Here is a 13,103-nt window from a genome sequence, read left to right on the forward strand (position 1 = left end):
TAAACCCCATGTGCTGGGGATGGGCTTCAAAAGAGTCAGGGAGGTGTGGGAGGCTCACAGTAAGTGAATATTGGGCAGTGTCCCTGAGAGGGCATTTGAGCCAACACCTGTACTCTCCAGGTGGGAAACTGAGGCCCAGAGAGAAGAAGGCACTGGCCAGGGCTAGAGAACTCTGGTGTTCAGCTGCCAGCCTGTGCCAGTCTTCCCAGACCTCCAGTAAGGGTGCAGTGATAATCTACCTTGCTTTTTTCCCCAGGTCTGTCCTAAGGATAAAATGAACGAGAGAAGAGTTTGTCAACTGTTAAGTGCTGTGCCCCTGAGCGTAAGTGATGGATAAAGTCTCGACTGTCTGCTCAGGGTTTGGGGTTCAGAGAACAGTGGGTCTCAGCTGCAGGTGCTTAGAAGCCTGAGGGACCAGAGAAGGGGTTGAGGGCTGAGCCTCGGAGACAGGTGGGCTTGAGCTGGGATCAGCTTTGGACTGACCTGCCCCAGATCCTGAATCAGCTCATGGGAAGGGGTCAGGCAGCAGAATGCTGGCACAGGCACTCATGAGTTCAGAGCAGAGTGTCCTAGCTCATGAGATTGCTAGCTTGGCCCCTTTTCTGGAAGCTCACACCCCACTTCTCTGTATTCCTGGCCAAGGAGAGGCCTGGGAATTCAATGAAGCCCCAGTGGGATGCTCCCCAGGTCCTAGCCCAGGATGGGGTTTCACTCTGCCCTGGGGAGTGGTTGTGTGCCCCAAAGTACGTAGGCCTGAATGGGGAGCCCACTTGCTTCCTGCTCCACCTGAGCCCTTAGCACATCTCCCGTATCCCTCCTATATCAGCACATAGATTTGAAAGCAGAGGAGAGGAATCACCCCACATGCCTTGTAATGCAGCTTCCAAGGCTCCCTGTGGCCAGTCGCAGGCCCTCAGCAACCACAGCCCTCAACCACACCAACTGGATCAGTAGGACTTGTTGTCCTTCAAGCCTGTTCCTGGGGGGCCTCAATTTATCCCCCATCCTGATAAAGCATGAGCAGCCCTGCCCCAGGGGAGAGCTCCGTGCATGCAACTGCCCACTTCAGTTCTCAAAGCCCTTCCCCAGCCCTGATCTCAGCTGGTCTCCACCGCAGCCTGAGAGGCAGCTCCATTTTTCAGATGGGGAAGCAAGGCCCCAAGAGTTGGGGGAATGGATTGCCCAAGGGCAGGGTGTTGGAGCTGGGACCCATCTACCTGACTTCGAGATCAGGGTTACTGCATGTTGACCACTCCTTGCTCTCATCAAGGACCTGGTCATTGGCACAGGGTCGGGAGGGCAAGAGAGAAATCCTTGTACAGACACACAGCAAGATGGAAACTGAAGAGCTAGCTAGGGGCTGTGGAGCTCAGGGAACAGGAGAGATGTTTTCTGCCTGGGGGATCAGCCTGGACATGACTGTGTCTGAGAGACAGAGGCACAAAGATAGAAGAGGTGATTCCAGAGGGGGAATGAGGAGCAGTCAGGCACCTTCAAGGAAAGGCTGTGATATTGACCATGAGTTGAAAGCCTGTAAAGGCCCATCACAGAGAGCCCTAAAGGCCAGGCTAAGTTCTGACATTGTTGGATAGTACCGGGGAGCCATCAATGGTGCTATGCCCTCATTACCAGGACCTGCCCTGGGAACCAATTTTCTTCATTCTTGTTACTCCCTCTGCCCTCTTTGGAAAACCAGACATCACTGCACCCTCCTGTCTGAGCCAGAAGAAAGTTCCACCTTCCCCGCAGGCATGGCTATGATGTGATCCCTACCTGTGCTGTCCTCAGTGGTATCAGGAGGAGGGACAGTCCCTAGGCTGAGCCATGAGCTGAACACATGCCCCGCCCTTGAGAGCTCGGGGCCCAGGTGAGATCAGGCAGGTGGTAACAGTCACCTGGCTCCAAGACTGTAGACTCTGCGTCCTCCTCAGAAGGAGCAGCATTTCCCTCCACTCTGTTCAAGTGTCTTCTTATCCAGAGTGGTAATGGTTTTGTCACCCGGGGATTCTGTAATATCACCTTTAGCCTCACAAAGCCAAAGAGCAGTTAGGTTGTGCTGGGCTCAGAATTGTGTTCAGGGGTTGCAAACTCAGGCACCTGTCGGAATGAGGCTGGTGACATACAGGAGTGATGCAAGCTGGTAAGGACATAGGGAGTGAGGGGAGGTGGCACTTTGTCCACACTGCTGACATGTGCCCTAATTTAAGGGGCAGCTGCTGCCCAGACCGACCAGTTGTTATATGTGGCACAGTGGTCCAGTGTAGCCAGCCAGGTCTTCGTGTTTTTTAATAAAAACTGAAAACTTTAAGTTTTATGGAAACCTAATTTTTAAATGTTGGGAACTAATTTAAAAATAAAACTGAACACTGAATGAGCTATAAACAACATATCCACAACCTAGATGAGGCCTCTGGGCCAGTAGTTTGCAAGCTGTGATTTCCATTTTACAGATGAGAAGACTGAAGCTCAGAGAGGGACAGGGTCATGCCCAGGGTCATACAGCTGGGCAGTAGCAGGACATGGTCAAACCCTCTTTTCACTCTCACCAGGACCTTTTCTGCAAGGTTCACTCAGCAGACATGTTTTCAGAGCACCTGCATGCACTAGGCCCTGAGCTCTGCTCTAGGGACACAGAAGGACAAAAACAGGGACAGGCAGTTACAGTGCAGTGTGGCTATGGCATTGCTGAGCAAGCCTCTCCCAGGGCCTGTGTGCACAGCAGGGCTGGGTCCTGAAGGTGGCCCCACCGTGGGCATGGGGGGGCGGTTCATGGAGTCTGAGATCATCATCAGTGTCAGTCACTGGGAGATACAACCTGGGCTGAGGTCTGGACAATGGTCCTTAGGTAGGACTCCTCCTTGGGCTTCATCTCTCTTGATCTTATCTGAGGGTCTGGGGTCCCGCAGAGCATCTGTCATGGGCTGCTGACAGGGAACCAGAAGAGAGGTTCCTGCTGAGAACCCAGAGAGCAAGCCAGACCCTTCTCATGGGCTGCTGTGATGGCTGCACTGTCGGGGTGTTTCCCTACAGTGTTCCCAGCCTTCAGGAAGTTGGTATGAATGTGTCAGCTTCTCTGTGGCTTCCAGGAACTCCTAGTGGGCTCTGGTCTCTCTGAATGATGGGAGGCAGAGAGGGGTGGGGAGGGGAGATTCCCACTTCTACTGAGGCCCAGGGCAGTGGTGGGCACAGTGAGCAGAGAGAGACCCCAAGGGGAAGATCTGGGGAAACTCTCCTTCCAGAGTCAAGTGGAGCTTTAAAAGTCACCTGTGTGACCTAGACTGCTGCAGGCCCCTGGAGGAGATGGCCAGCGTGGCAGGGTGGCTCGACCCCAGCTGCCTGGCTTTTGTACAACCTGTGTGCTGCAGCCTCTCATAAGTCAGGGAGCTGGCCTTCTGCGTTTATCTGCCCATGCGCCGTGTTCTGGATGGCCCTGGGGACTGAGGAAGGCTTCCTGAGAAGTGGCCACCGCAGGGAAGATTTAGGAGGATGGAGGAGACAGGCCCTGGGGAAAAGGGCGACTGTCGACCCAGCACTGGGTCCTGTGAGTGTGGGCTTTGGAGACCTGCTCTCCATCTCATTCATTCATGCATCCATTCATTCACTCCACAGTTACTGTCTGAGCCTCTGCTGTGTGCCTGATGCTTTTCTAGGCACTGGAAATAGGTGATTGTTAGACCAAAAGGTAAACATTTTCTCATGTAAAAGAGAGAGAACAATTTTTTTTTTTTAAAAAAGGAGAAAGAATGAAAGAAAATATTTCAGACAGTGGTATGTGTTACACAAAAGTAAAACCCAGAGTGTGGAGTTTTGTGGGTGGATTTTTACTACTTCCCATCCAAGACTCCCCTTGATAAAATACATAATGCCATCCTTATGCCAACTGGCCTGTAACATTTGGAGGCTTCCTCACAGCCACCAAGACTGGACCACACGCAGCCTGGGAGGCCTGCTGGGCTGGGCTGGGCTGCTGTGCTCATCTGACAGAGGAGGAGATGGGGCTCTAGACAGTGAGGCGGCAGCCACGGCGGCTCAGCAGAGCCAGTGTTTCGGCCAGGGGTGCTGGGTGTGTGCTCTTTCCACTCTACAGAAGAGTTATCATGGCACCTTTCCCACTCACACCCCCCACTGAGGCAGGCAGTCTCTAAAATGGTCCTCTCTCTGTCCTTCTCTGTGTCTGTTTCTATGTCCGTCTCTGTCTCTGTCTCTCTCTCTCTCTCTCACACACACACACACACACACACACACACGTCATCATCGTCATCATCATCATTATCAGCTGCCATGTCATGAAGATACTCGGGCAGCCTACGGGGAGGTGCACGAGGTGAGGGACCAAAGCCTGCCAGCAACTATCAAGCTATCTCAGACGTGGACCTTCTCCAGCTGCCAGCAGCCATGTGAGTGAGCTTAGAAGTGGACCCTGCAGCCCCAGAACAGCCTTGGGGTGACCCCAGCCCATGGTTCAACTGCAACCTCCCGAGAGTCCTTGAGCCAAAGGCACCAACTGACCCATGCCTGGATACCTGTTCTGCAGAAACTGACAACCCCATGTTTGTTGTTTAAAGCAGCTAAGTGCTGGAGTCATTTGCTGTGCAGTAGATAACCATACATGCAGCATCCACCCCCACACACACCTGGCCCTTTGAAGATCCGGCTGTCCCACACATGGCCAGTCACTGATCTGCCATCTCAGCAGGCTTGTGTCACCAGCTGCTCTTGGCAGAAACCTCATAGTGTAGTCAGAGAGAACTCGCTCAACAGACAGGACTTCCTTGTCTTTGTGAAGACGTGGAGAGGGCTGGCTTTTTTTGTCTCATTCCTCTGCAGGTGAATGAAAGAAGCCCAAGAGGGAGAAGGAGTTGGGAGGAAGTCCTCCACCAGTGGGCCTGAGCTGGGCTTTGGCTGCAGCAGCTCACTGGCCCTTGGGAAGGGAATGGTGCCTCACTTTGTGACTCTGTGCCAGGCTCTGCACTAAGCACTTTGTAGATGTCACTCCTGAGCCTCAGGTGACCGTGTAAATTGGAGATTGTTATCCCTGTCTTACAAATGAAGTGATGGGCCCCAGGGAGGGCAAGCGACTTGGCCAAGGTCACAAAGGGCGAAGTGAAGAATGGAACTGTCGCCAGCTCACCTTGGCCGTGTTTCTTCAGGACTTGGTAGGCTCCAAGTGGTGCCTCTTAGGTGGATTAGGCCAGGCGTCATCCCTTCCACGCACCTTTTTTCCAGCTGGCCTGACACGGTGGTTAGTGATATAGATCACCAGCTCACCTTGGCCGTGTTTCTTCAGGACTTGGTAGGCTCCAAGTGGTGCCTCTTAGGTGGATTAGGCCAGACGTCATCCCTTCCACGCACCTTTTTTCCAGCTGGCCTGACACGGTGGTTAGTGATATAGATCCACGACCACATCTAGTCCTCATGGTACCTCTGCAAGGGAGGGTCTGCAGTCCCCATGCAATGGTCACCAGGTGGCTGAGCTGGATCTGAATTTGGGCCTGGCTGACTGTGAGGCCTCCGCTCTCCCCCACTGACAGGGCCTTGTTGCCGCACAGAATCTATGTTGGCCTCCAGCCCTGTAGGGATAGTATCCAACAGCACAGCTCGGCAGCATATAAATGTGTGGCATTGAGCTTTTTTACACAGTCCCCGCCCAGAGTCAACAGGAAAAGGAGCTGGTCTCGTCGGCAGGACCCAAGAGGTTCCCAAGCCCAGCCCAGATTAGTCCTTTATGTATGCCCCATTCCCACCTTTATTTACTTTTTACTGATTTGCAGTGGCTTTTCTAAATACATCATTATCCTAGGGACAGGGTCCCATTGCCAGGTTGCCTGAGAGTGGGGCCCGAGCCTTTGCCAAGCCTAAAATGCCGCTTGGTCAGACTTCACCTTGTTTCGGGCCCTCCACCCCCGTGGTTGCTGTGGGGCAAACAGCCTGCAGTCCTGCAGTTTCCTTTCCCTTTCTTGGTCTGTTGACTGTGTAGTTTTCTTGAATCTACTGACTTGACCCTCTTAATCTCTACTTACTAACATTGATATCTCTCCTTCATCCATTAGAATAAATCCCCTTCTAATTAACGATGCTTACCTTGTAATCAATATTGTGTACCTTCTAATCAATATTGACCACCACTGATGACAACTGTTTGTCTTTTCCTCCGATTAAAATAAGCACTCCAGTCTTAGATACTTGATGACTATAAGAATAGCTACCCTTTATTGCACCTAATAAGCTGCACATGGTAAGAATATATGACATTATTTCTCAATCCCTGCATGGTCCTTTGAGAACAGGTACTAATGTTAACTACTCTTTACACATGAGGCCCCCAAAGCCAACAGAAGTTCCATAAGCTGTCCAAAGTTACTTAGACTTTCCTCCTGTAAAGCGAGTGGCTGGGAGGCCTGTATTTGGCCCAGCAATGCCTAATCCCAGAACTTGGCTCCTGCCTCTAATGCTGTCTCTACTGTCGTTGACTATTAGTACAAAAGGTCAGCAGCTCAGGCCAGGAGAGTGACAAAAATCTCAGATTTTGGATGAACAGAGGCTTTAAGAGTTGATGAACTCACAGGCTGCATTACTAAGACAGAGTCCGTATCACAAGCCCTGCACTAGTCTGGACACATCAGGAGATCAAGCAGAGGCCTCAGCTCCCGGGGGACAGGCCCAGTAATTTCAGCAGAAGACCTGGGGGAAGGGGAGCAGGGGACCCTACAAATCGAGTGTGTGCGGAGCAGCTCTCCTTTCTGTGTCTACTTGAGAAGTGGGTGGAGAATATGATGCCATCTCCAAAGTGATGAGGGCTGCGCTTGGCAGAGGTCACACTGGGCAACAGGCCTGACCAGGACCAGCGGGAGCCAGATTTGGGCTGGCTTAGACAGAATGCTTTCTATCAATCAGTAACATTGCACAAAGGTGCTTTGAGGTAGTAAACTACCCATGGCTGGAGGTGTGCAAGAGATGTCAAGAGAGGGGCCACAGACGGGATGCCCGCCCAGTGGGTGGTGGAGCCAGGTGACCAGTCCTGAGATTGCAATTTAGTCCCTCTAAGTTGAGTCCACTCCAGGGAGCAGAAAGCACAGGGGGCAATACTGGTAAGTGAAATGCCACAAGAAACCAGAAAAGCCAGAAGAGAGTACTGGTGTATGGTTATTGGTTTCAAAATGGTTAGAGTTTTCTAAGCATAGAAGCAAATGAGAGTGTAAGAAAAACAATAGAACTATTTGGTGGTACTGATTTTCAACATCTGCACTTTGAAAGGCCTCAGGGGCACATTGGGCAGAGGAGCCTGTGTTTCTATATTTCTTGCTGCCTTTTCCCTCATGCTTTGGGTAGGCAGGCTTCAGGATAATGACAAAGATGTCAATACTTGGCTTTAAGTTTTCAAAAAAACCTGAGGACACAGCCAATCGGTTTGGGAAATATGCATGACTGCTCAGCCAGTCTTTCCACCCAGCCCCGACCTTATCCCCCCCCTACCCTGCAAGAGACTCTCGGGGTTAGAGGAAGAAGGGAGTGGAGGGGAAACAAGTAGCTTAGACCCATGGGGGCACATGAGAGCCTCCAGATGAGTTTGAAGAATTCAAAAGCAGAGGCATCCCGAGCCGCGCTTCTGAGTAGAGCCCAGGAAGGGAGCGAGAAACAGGAGACTCCCCTTCCCACATGGGTTTAGGAATGTTGCATGGAGTGCTAGGCAGGCAGGCCTCCCACACACCCCCAGCCATGGTGTGGCAGAGGGAGCAATGAACAGATTTCTTAGGGGTCTCAAGAGGGCACAAAGTGACCCACAACCCTGAAGACCCAGATTCCCTGTGGTTGGACAAGGAAGGGGCAGTAGGGACTGCGTAAGTGGACCAGAGCCAGATGGAAACAAGGACCTCAGATCAACAAGAACAGCTCAGAAAGATGCCCCCCACCCCACCATTTTGACACCCCTTGAGCCCCCAGAACTTAGAGGCAATGCTGGGGGGAAAGACGGGAAGAGTCTTCCTGCAAATCACAGATTGTTTTCGCCGTTTCTCCAAAGTGGGAGCTTGGAAAAGAAATTAAGTTCAGTTATAGACAAGTAAATTTAGTTATGTTTCTTGCATGCTTGTATTTGTGGACCAGAATTTATATCCACTACTTGATTAAAGGGCTTTCAATCAGGGAAAATATCTGTAATATACGTGTAACTTTAATACAAATATGATTCATGAAGATCGATAAGAAAAATGTTAACATCTCAATAGAAAACACACAGAGGAATGGCCAGGCAGTTCACACAATGCAAAATATAAGCGGCCAATAATCATGAAAAAAAGAATGTTTGAACTCCCTGGAAGTCAAGGCAATGCCCACGAAGAGGATGGGATGGTATTTAGCACTATCGGCCTTGTGCATTGGTCTGTCATTTACCCCCCAAAGCCCTTATGCTTTTTCATGGTTCTGCACATGGCCCGAGCTCCCTTCCTGCCCCAGTGTGGCAACCGCAAGATCCCCGCCTGCAGGGAGTGGCCCAGGCCTCTGCACTCTGAGATTCATCGTGCAGGCGTTTGTGCAGGGCCACGTCCGAGTGTGGCAGGGATGCTGAGGCACCCCTCCCTTTCCTCCTTCTGTCCTTCCTTCCCTCTGTCACCCAACTCGGACAGTCTGACAACTCTCCCAGCCTCCTCCTTCTCCTGTCCCATCTCTTTTTGCAGCTATTTCCTTTAATACATTTCTTTCCAGTTTAATCCCGTTTTGGTGTCTGCTTCCTGGAGAAACCCGACTAACACCTAACCACGACTGTTCCTCCACACAGACAGCTTTTGTCTCGTGGGTTCACTGCCAGCCAGATGCAGCCTCATCCTTCAATGAACCAGCGATGCTGTGCTTAGACAGTAGAGTGTTTACCCAGACCTCGCTGGGTGGCCACCCAAACAGGACTGCAGTTATTAATAATATCTCAGATTCTACTATACCTGCTGGCCCAGGTGCTGTAAGGTGTCCTGTCCCCACCCTCCGGGGACATGTACCCCAAGCTGGTCTGCTCCTGCTGAGCACTGTCCCTGCTCTGCCAGATGCCACCAGCAATACACCAGATCCCGACACAAATGTCTGGGAGGATCCATCTCTCACCGTTCTGGGGTCATGTATTGGTTTGCTAGAGCTATCATAACTGCCATAATAAAGTACCACAAGCTGAGGGGCTTACACAATAGAAATGTATTGTCTCACAGTCCTGGAGACCAGAAGGATGGAAGTGTTGGCAGGGCTGGTTTCTCCTGAGGGCCGTGGAGGAAGGATCGGTTCCAGGCCTCTCTCCTCAGCTTGTGGATGGCAACTTTCTCCCTGTGTCCCTTCACATCTTCTTCCCTGTGCCTATCTGTCTCTGCGTCCAAATTTCCCCTTTTTACTTTTTAAATTTTTAATTTCTTTTTTGTAGCTGGCAGGTACAGGGATCTGAACGCTTGACTTTGACGTTACCAACATTGCTCTAATCAAATGAGCTACCACCAACCACCAAATCTCCCCTTCTTATGAGGACACCAGTCACATGGGATTAGGGCTCACTCACCCTGATGATGTATTCTTCACTAATTACAACAACGAGGACCCTATGTCCAAATAAAATCACATTCTGAGATACGAGGTGTTAGGACTTCAACACTGGAATTTTGGGGAACACCACGCAATGACCCGTGCCAGCGCCCCATGGCAGGGCTACTTGGGCCTCGATCTTGCTAAGGTTTTAGTGAAACAGCTCTTTCCTTTCTCTTCTTTTCTACTTGCAGCCTCCCAGCCCCCTACAGGACTCAGTCATGAGCCTGGTGGAGGCAGGGCTGGTGAACCAGTCCCCTCTGCAGAATCATCCTCACCACCGATTAGATACTAGGCCAAGCCGGCCCCAGGTCCTCACCTGGGAGGCTCCTCAGCCCCATGCAAGGAGGCCTTGGGTAGGCCGGGGTTACTAGGTCACTGAGACTCCAGCTGGGGCCCCCATCCACAGACATATATAGACCTTGGTGTAGTGTGCATGTACACATCTGCTTTTGACGTCAGGCACATTACGAGCTGGTGTCTGTAAGGCACTGTCGCACTGAGTACTCATGAATGGTAGCTGCTGCTGTCCCTGTTTCCACTGCTGCTAGTACTTGGTGATTTCCTCAATGGCAGGCACCAGGTCTCGTCTGATCCTCCACCCATATTGTGCAGGACACGCAGTGGTGCTCATTTGAACAGACCGAATGCTCTAATCCAGAACCTCTCAGGACATCCATGGCCCCATCAAATGGTGAGGGGGGCTGGGCGGGGACCTTCCAGGACTTGGAGACCTTGCACACTTCTCTGACTTGAGGCCTGGGGCTGTTATTAGGGGTTCAGAGCAGGGGTTTGGCCTCCTGTGGTGCCTGTTCTGGAGAAACACCCACATAGCCACACAGAGCCAGGATTGTTCTGGGCCATGATTTCACTAACTGGAGATGCTTCCTGGGCCTCTCCCTTTGAAAGTTCCAGGTTTTCAGGCTGCACAGGTTGTGGGCAAGCTCTGAGGTGACAAGTGAGTTATCAGCATGCAGGTCTGTGTGCTCACCCCCGCCGCTCCTCAGCCTACTGCCCCCTGCTCCCCCGGCTCGCTCACCCTTCTCAACACTTCCCCAGGGGCTCCTCATGGCCCCCTCGGTGGCTACTCTCAGGCTATTAGTGCGGCCGCAGGGGCCCCTGCAGCACGACCTCCTCAGAGGCTGCTGCTGTCCCCAGCACCAGGCTCCCCACGGTTGCGTCTCCCGGTGTCCTGCTGACCTCTCTGGCCGCCGTTTCTCTCCGCTCTTCCTCCCCACCCAGCCCTTTCATGTGGCCTATCCCAGGGCTTCCTCTTGTGCCCTGTCTCTGTCCGTGCTCTCTCACCCGACCCCAGGACATCTCTGGGCTCAGGACTCCCAACTCTTCTGGGCACAGGAGGGGGCTCTGGGAGGGGCTGGGGCTGGGGCAGCAATGGAGGCATCCAGAGTGGCCGGGAGTCTGCGGGCAGCTATGGGAGAGGCCTGCGGGGGTGCAGGTCCTGACCGGCCTGTGGGAGGGGCTTGCAGAACCCCCACGGGCAGGCGGCAGTCATCCATACAGGGCTTCTGACAGCAGAGCCTCAAGCCTGGGGCTGGGGACGGCCGAATTCCGGGGAGAGCAAGACAGGTCTCCATCCTAGAGGCTGAATGGACCAGCAGAAAGGTGGGGCAGAGTTAGGACACAGGGCTGGGGGACCAGGCAAGGTCCACACATAAGAGCTAGGTTCCAGGCTGGCCAGGCCCCGTCCCACCCTCAGTCCCTCCGTCCCTCGCTCGTGCACTCGCCACGTCTTCACTGAGCCGCTGCCGCCAAGGTTCGGTCTGGGCTCTTCACTGGTTTCCTGGGTGAGCGTGGGTGGTCTCTTTACATGGCTGTCGTCAGTAGCCCTCTGAAGGTCGCTGTGGGGTCCAGTGAGATGCGTGGCACCTGGCACGGAGAACAGGCAGAAACGATCCTCTCTTTGGCCCACACCTGCCTCTCAGGCAGCTCAGCCGCTGAGCCCATGAGGGGCTGGCTTCAGGTCAGGGGGTCTTTGTCATCCCTCAGCTCTGGGAGAAGCGTGAGCGGAGGGGCCACTCTCAGGCTCTCTGCCTGCTTAAGGCACCCAAAGGGCAGGACCAGTCACCACTGGCAAGAATGGATGTGGTCTCCCAAGGCAGAGCTGGCAGGGTCATCTGAGGGGCCAGGCACAGAGCAGAGAGGTGGGGAGGAGAGGGAGGAATGTGGGTGTCTGGGGTGAAGGCTCTGCTCAGCCTCCCCGGTCCTGACTCCATCTCCAGTTCCCCCAGACACTGCAGCTGGACCGCTGCCCCCGCCCCAGGCCACTGTGTAGAAACCTTGTTTGCTGAGGTTCCTGGTCCTGCCTGGTGCCAGCCTGGCCCACTTGGTCCACCCCTCCTCATGTCCTGACTCCATCTCCAGTTCCCCCAGACACTGCAGCTGGACCGCTGCCCCCGCCCCAGGCCACTGTGTAGAAACCTCGTTTGCTGAGGTTCCTGGTCCTGCCTGGTGCCAGCCTGGCCCACTTGGTCCACCCCTCCTCAGGGCTGTCCCCACAAGCTGTCTCTTCCAACAAAGGGCCTGTGTCCTTGGAGGGCAGATGCTGCCCAGGCAGGACAGTAGCCAGTCCTACAAGGGAATTCTGGACAGTCAGATCTCCGAGGAGTGACCAGGACATGGCCGGGTTGGGATAAGGGCCAGCGGGCTCTTTGTCATTTTGTTGGTTTTGAGCCACTGCCCCTAGAAAGGAGTCAGGGTGAGGGCAGCGGACAGAGGCTCAGGCTGGGGAGCTGAGGTGCATTTGCCAAGCTGGCGGCTCGGAGGCCAGTTGGGGGCCTCCCAGGAGGGGTGCAGACTCTCTGGCCTTCCCACTGCTGGCCTCAGGCCCTACCTCAAGCCCCAGCCCCCAGCTTGACCTGAGACCCAGCAGCAGAAAACTTTCCAGGATTTTGTGTATGTTGTGTTTTCCCCCATTGGATCATAAGCCCCTCGGGGGTCTTGTTCATCTCACTAAGTCCTCCACCATCTCGGTTTCTTATTATCTGTTGTCACTCAGCTCATGGTGGTGGCAATAAATATTAGATAGATCCATGGGTGGGTGGATGGATGACTGTGTGGGTGGTGGTGTGGGTGAATGGGGAGGTGGGCGGGTAAACTGATGGCAGCTTATGGACAGGGCTGGGTGAGTAAATACAGAATGGAAGCTGTCATGACCCTTGCCAGCACAAAACCTAGGCTGCTCAAAGATTTCTTAGAGAGGATACAAAAAGCATTAACCATAAGAGAAAAGAGGAATAACTTAGGCTTCATTAACATTAATAATTTCTGTTCACTAAGAGACATCATTAAGAACATGAAATTAAGAAATGAAGCCACAGACTGGGAGGAGATATTCATATCACATACGGCTGACCAAGGTTCATATCCAGTGCATATAAATATATATGTCAATAAGGAAAGGTAAACAACCCAGCAGATAGTGGTCAAAAGACTTGGGAAGGCATGTCACACGAGAAAGGTGTCCAAATGACCCATAAGCACATGAGAAGGTACATAGCATCATTAGTCATCAGGGGAAAGCACATTAA

The sequence above is a fragment of the Galeopterus variegatus genome, unplaced genomic scaffold, assembly GCF_000696425.1.
Source record: "Galeopterus variegatus unplaced genomic scaffold, G_variegatus-3.0.2 Scaffold7829, whole genome shotgun sequence".
Taxonomy (NCBI): Eukaryota; Metazoa; Chordata; class Mammalia; order Dermoptera; family Cynocephalidae; genus Galeopterus; species Galeopterus variegatus.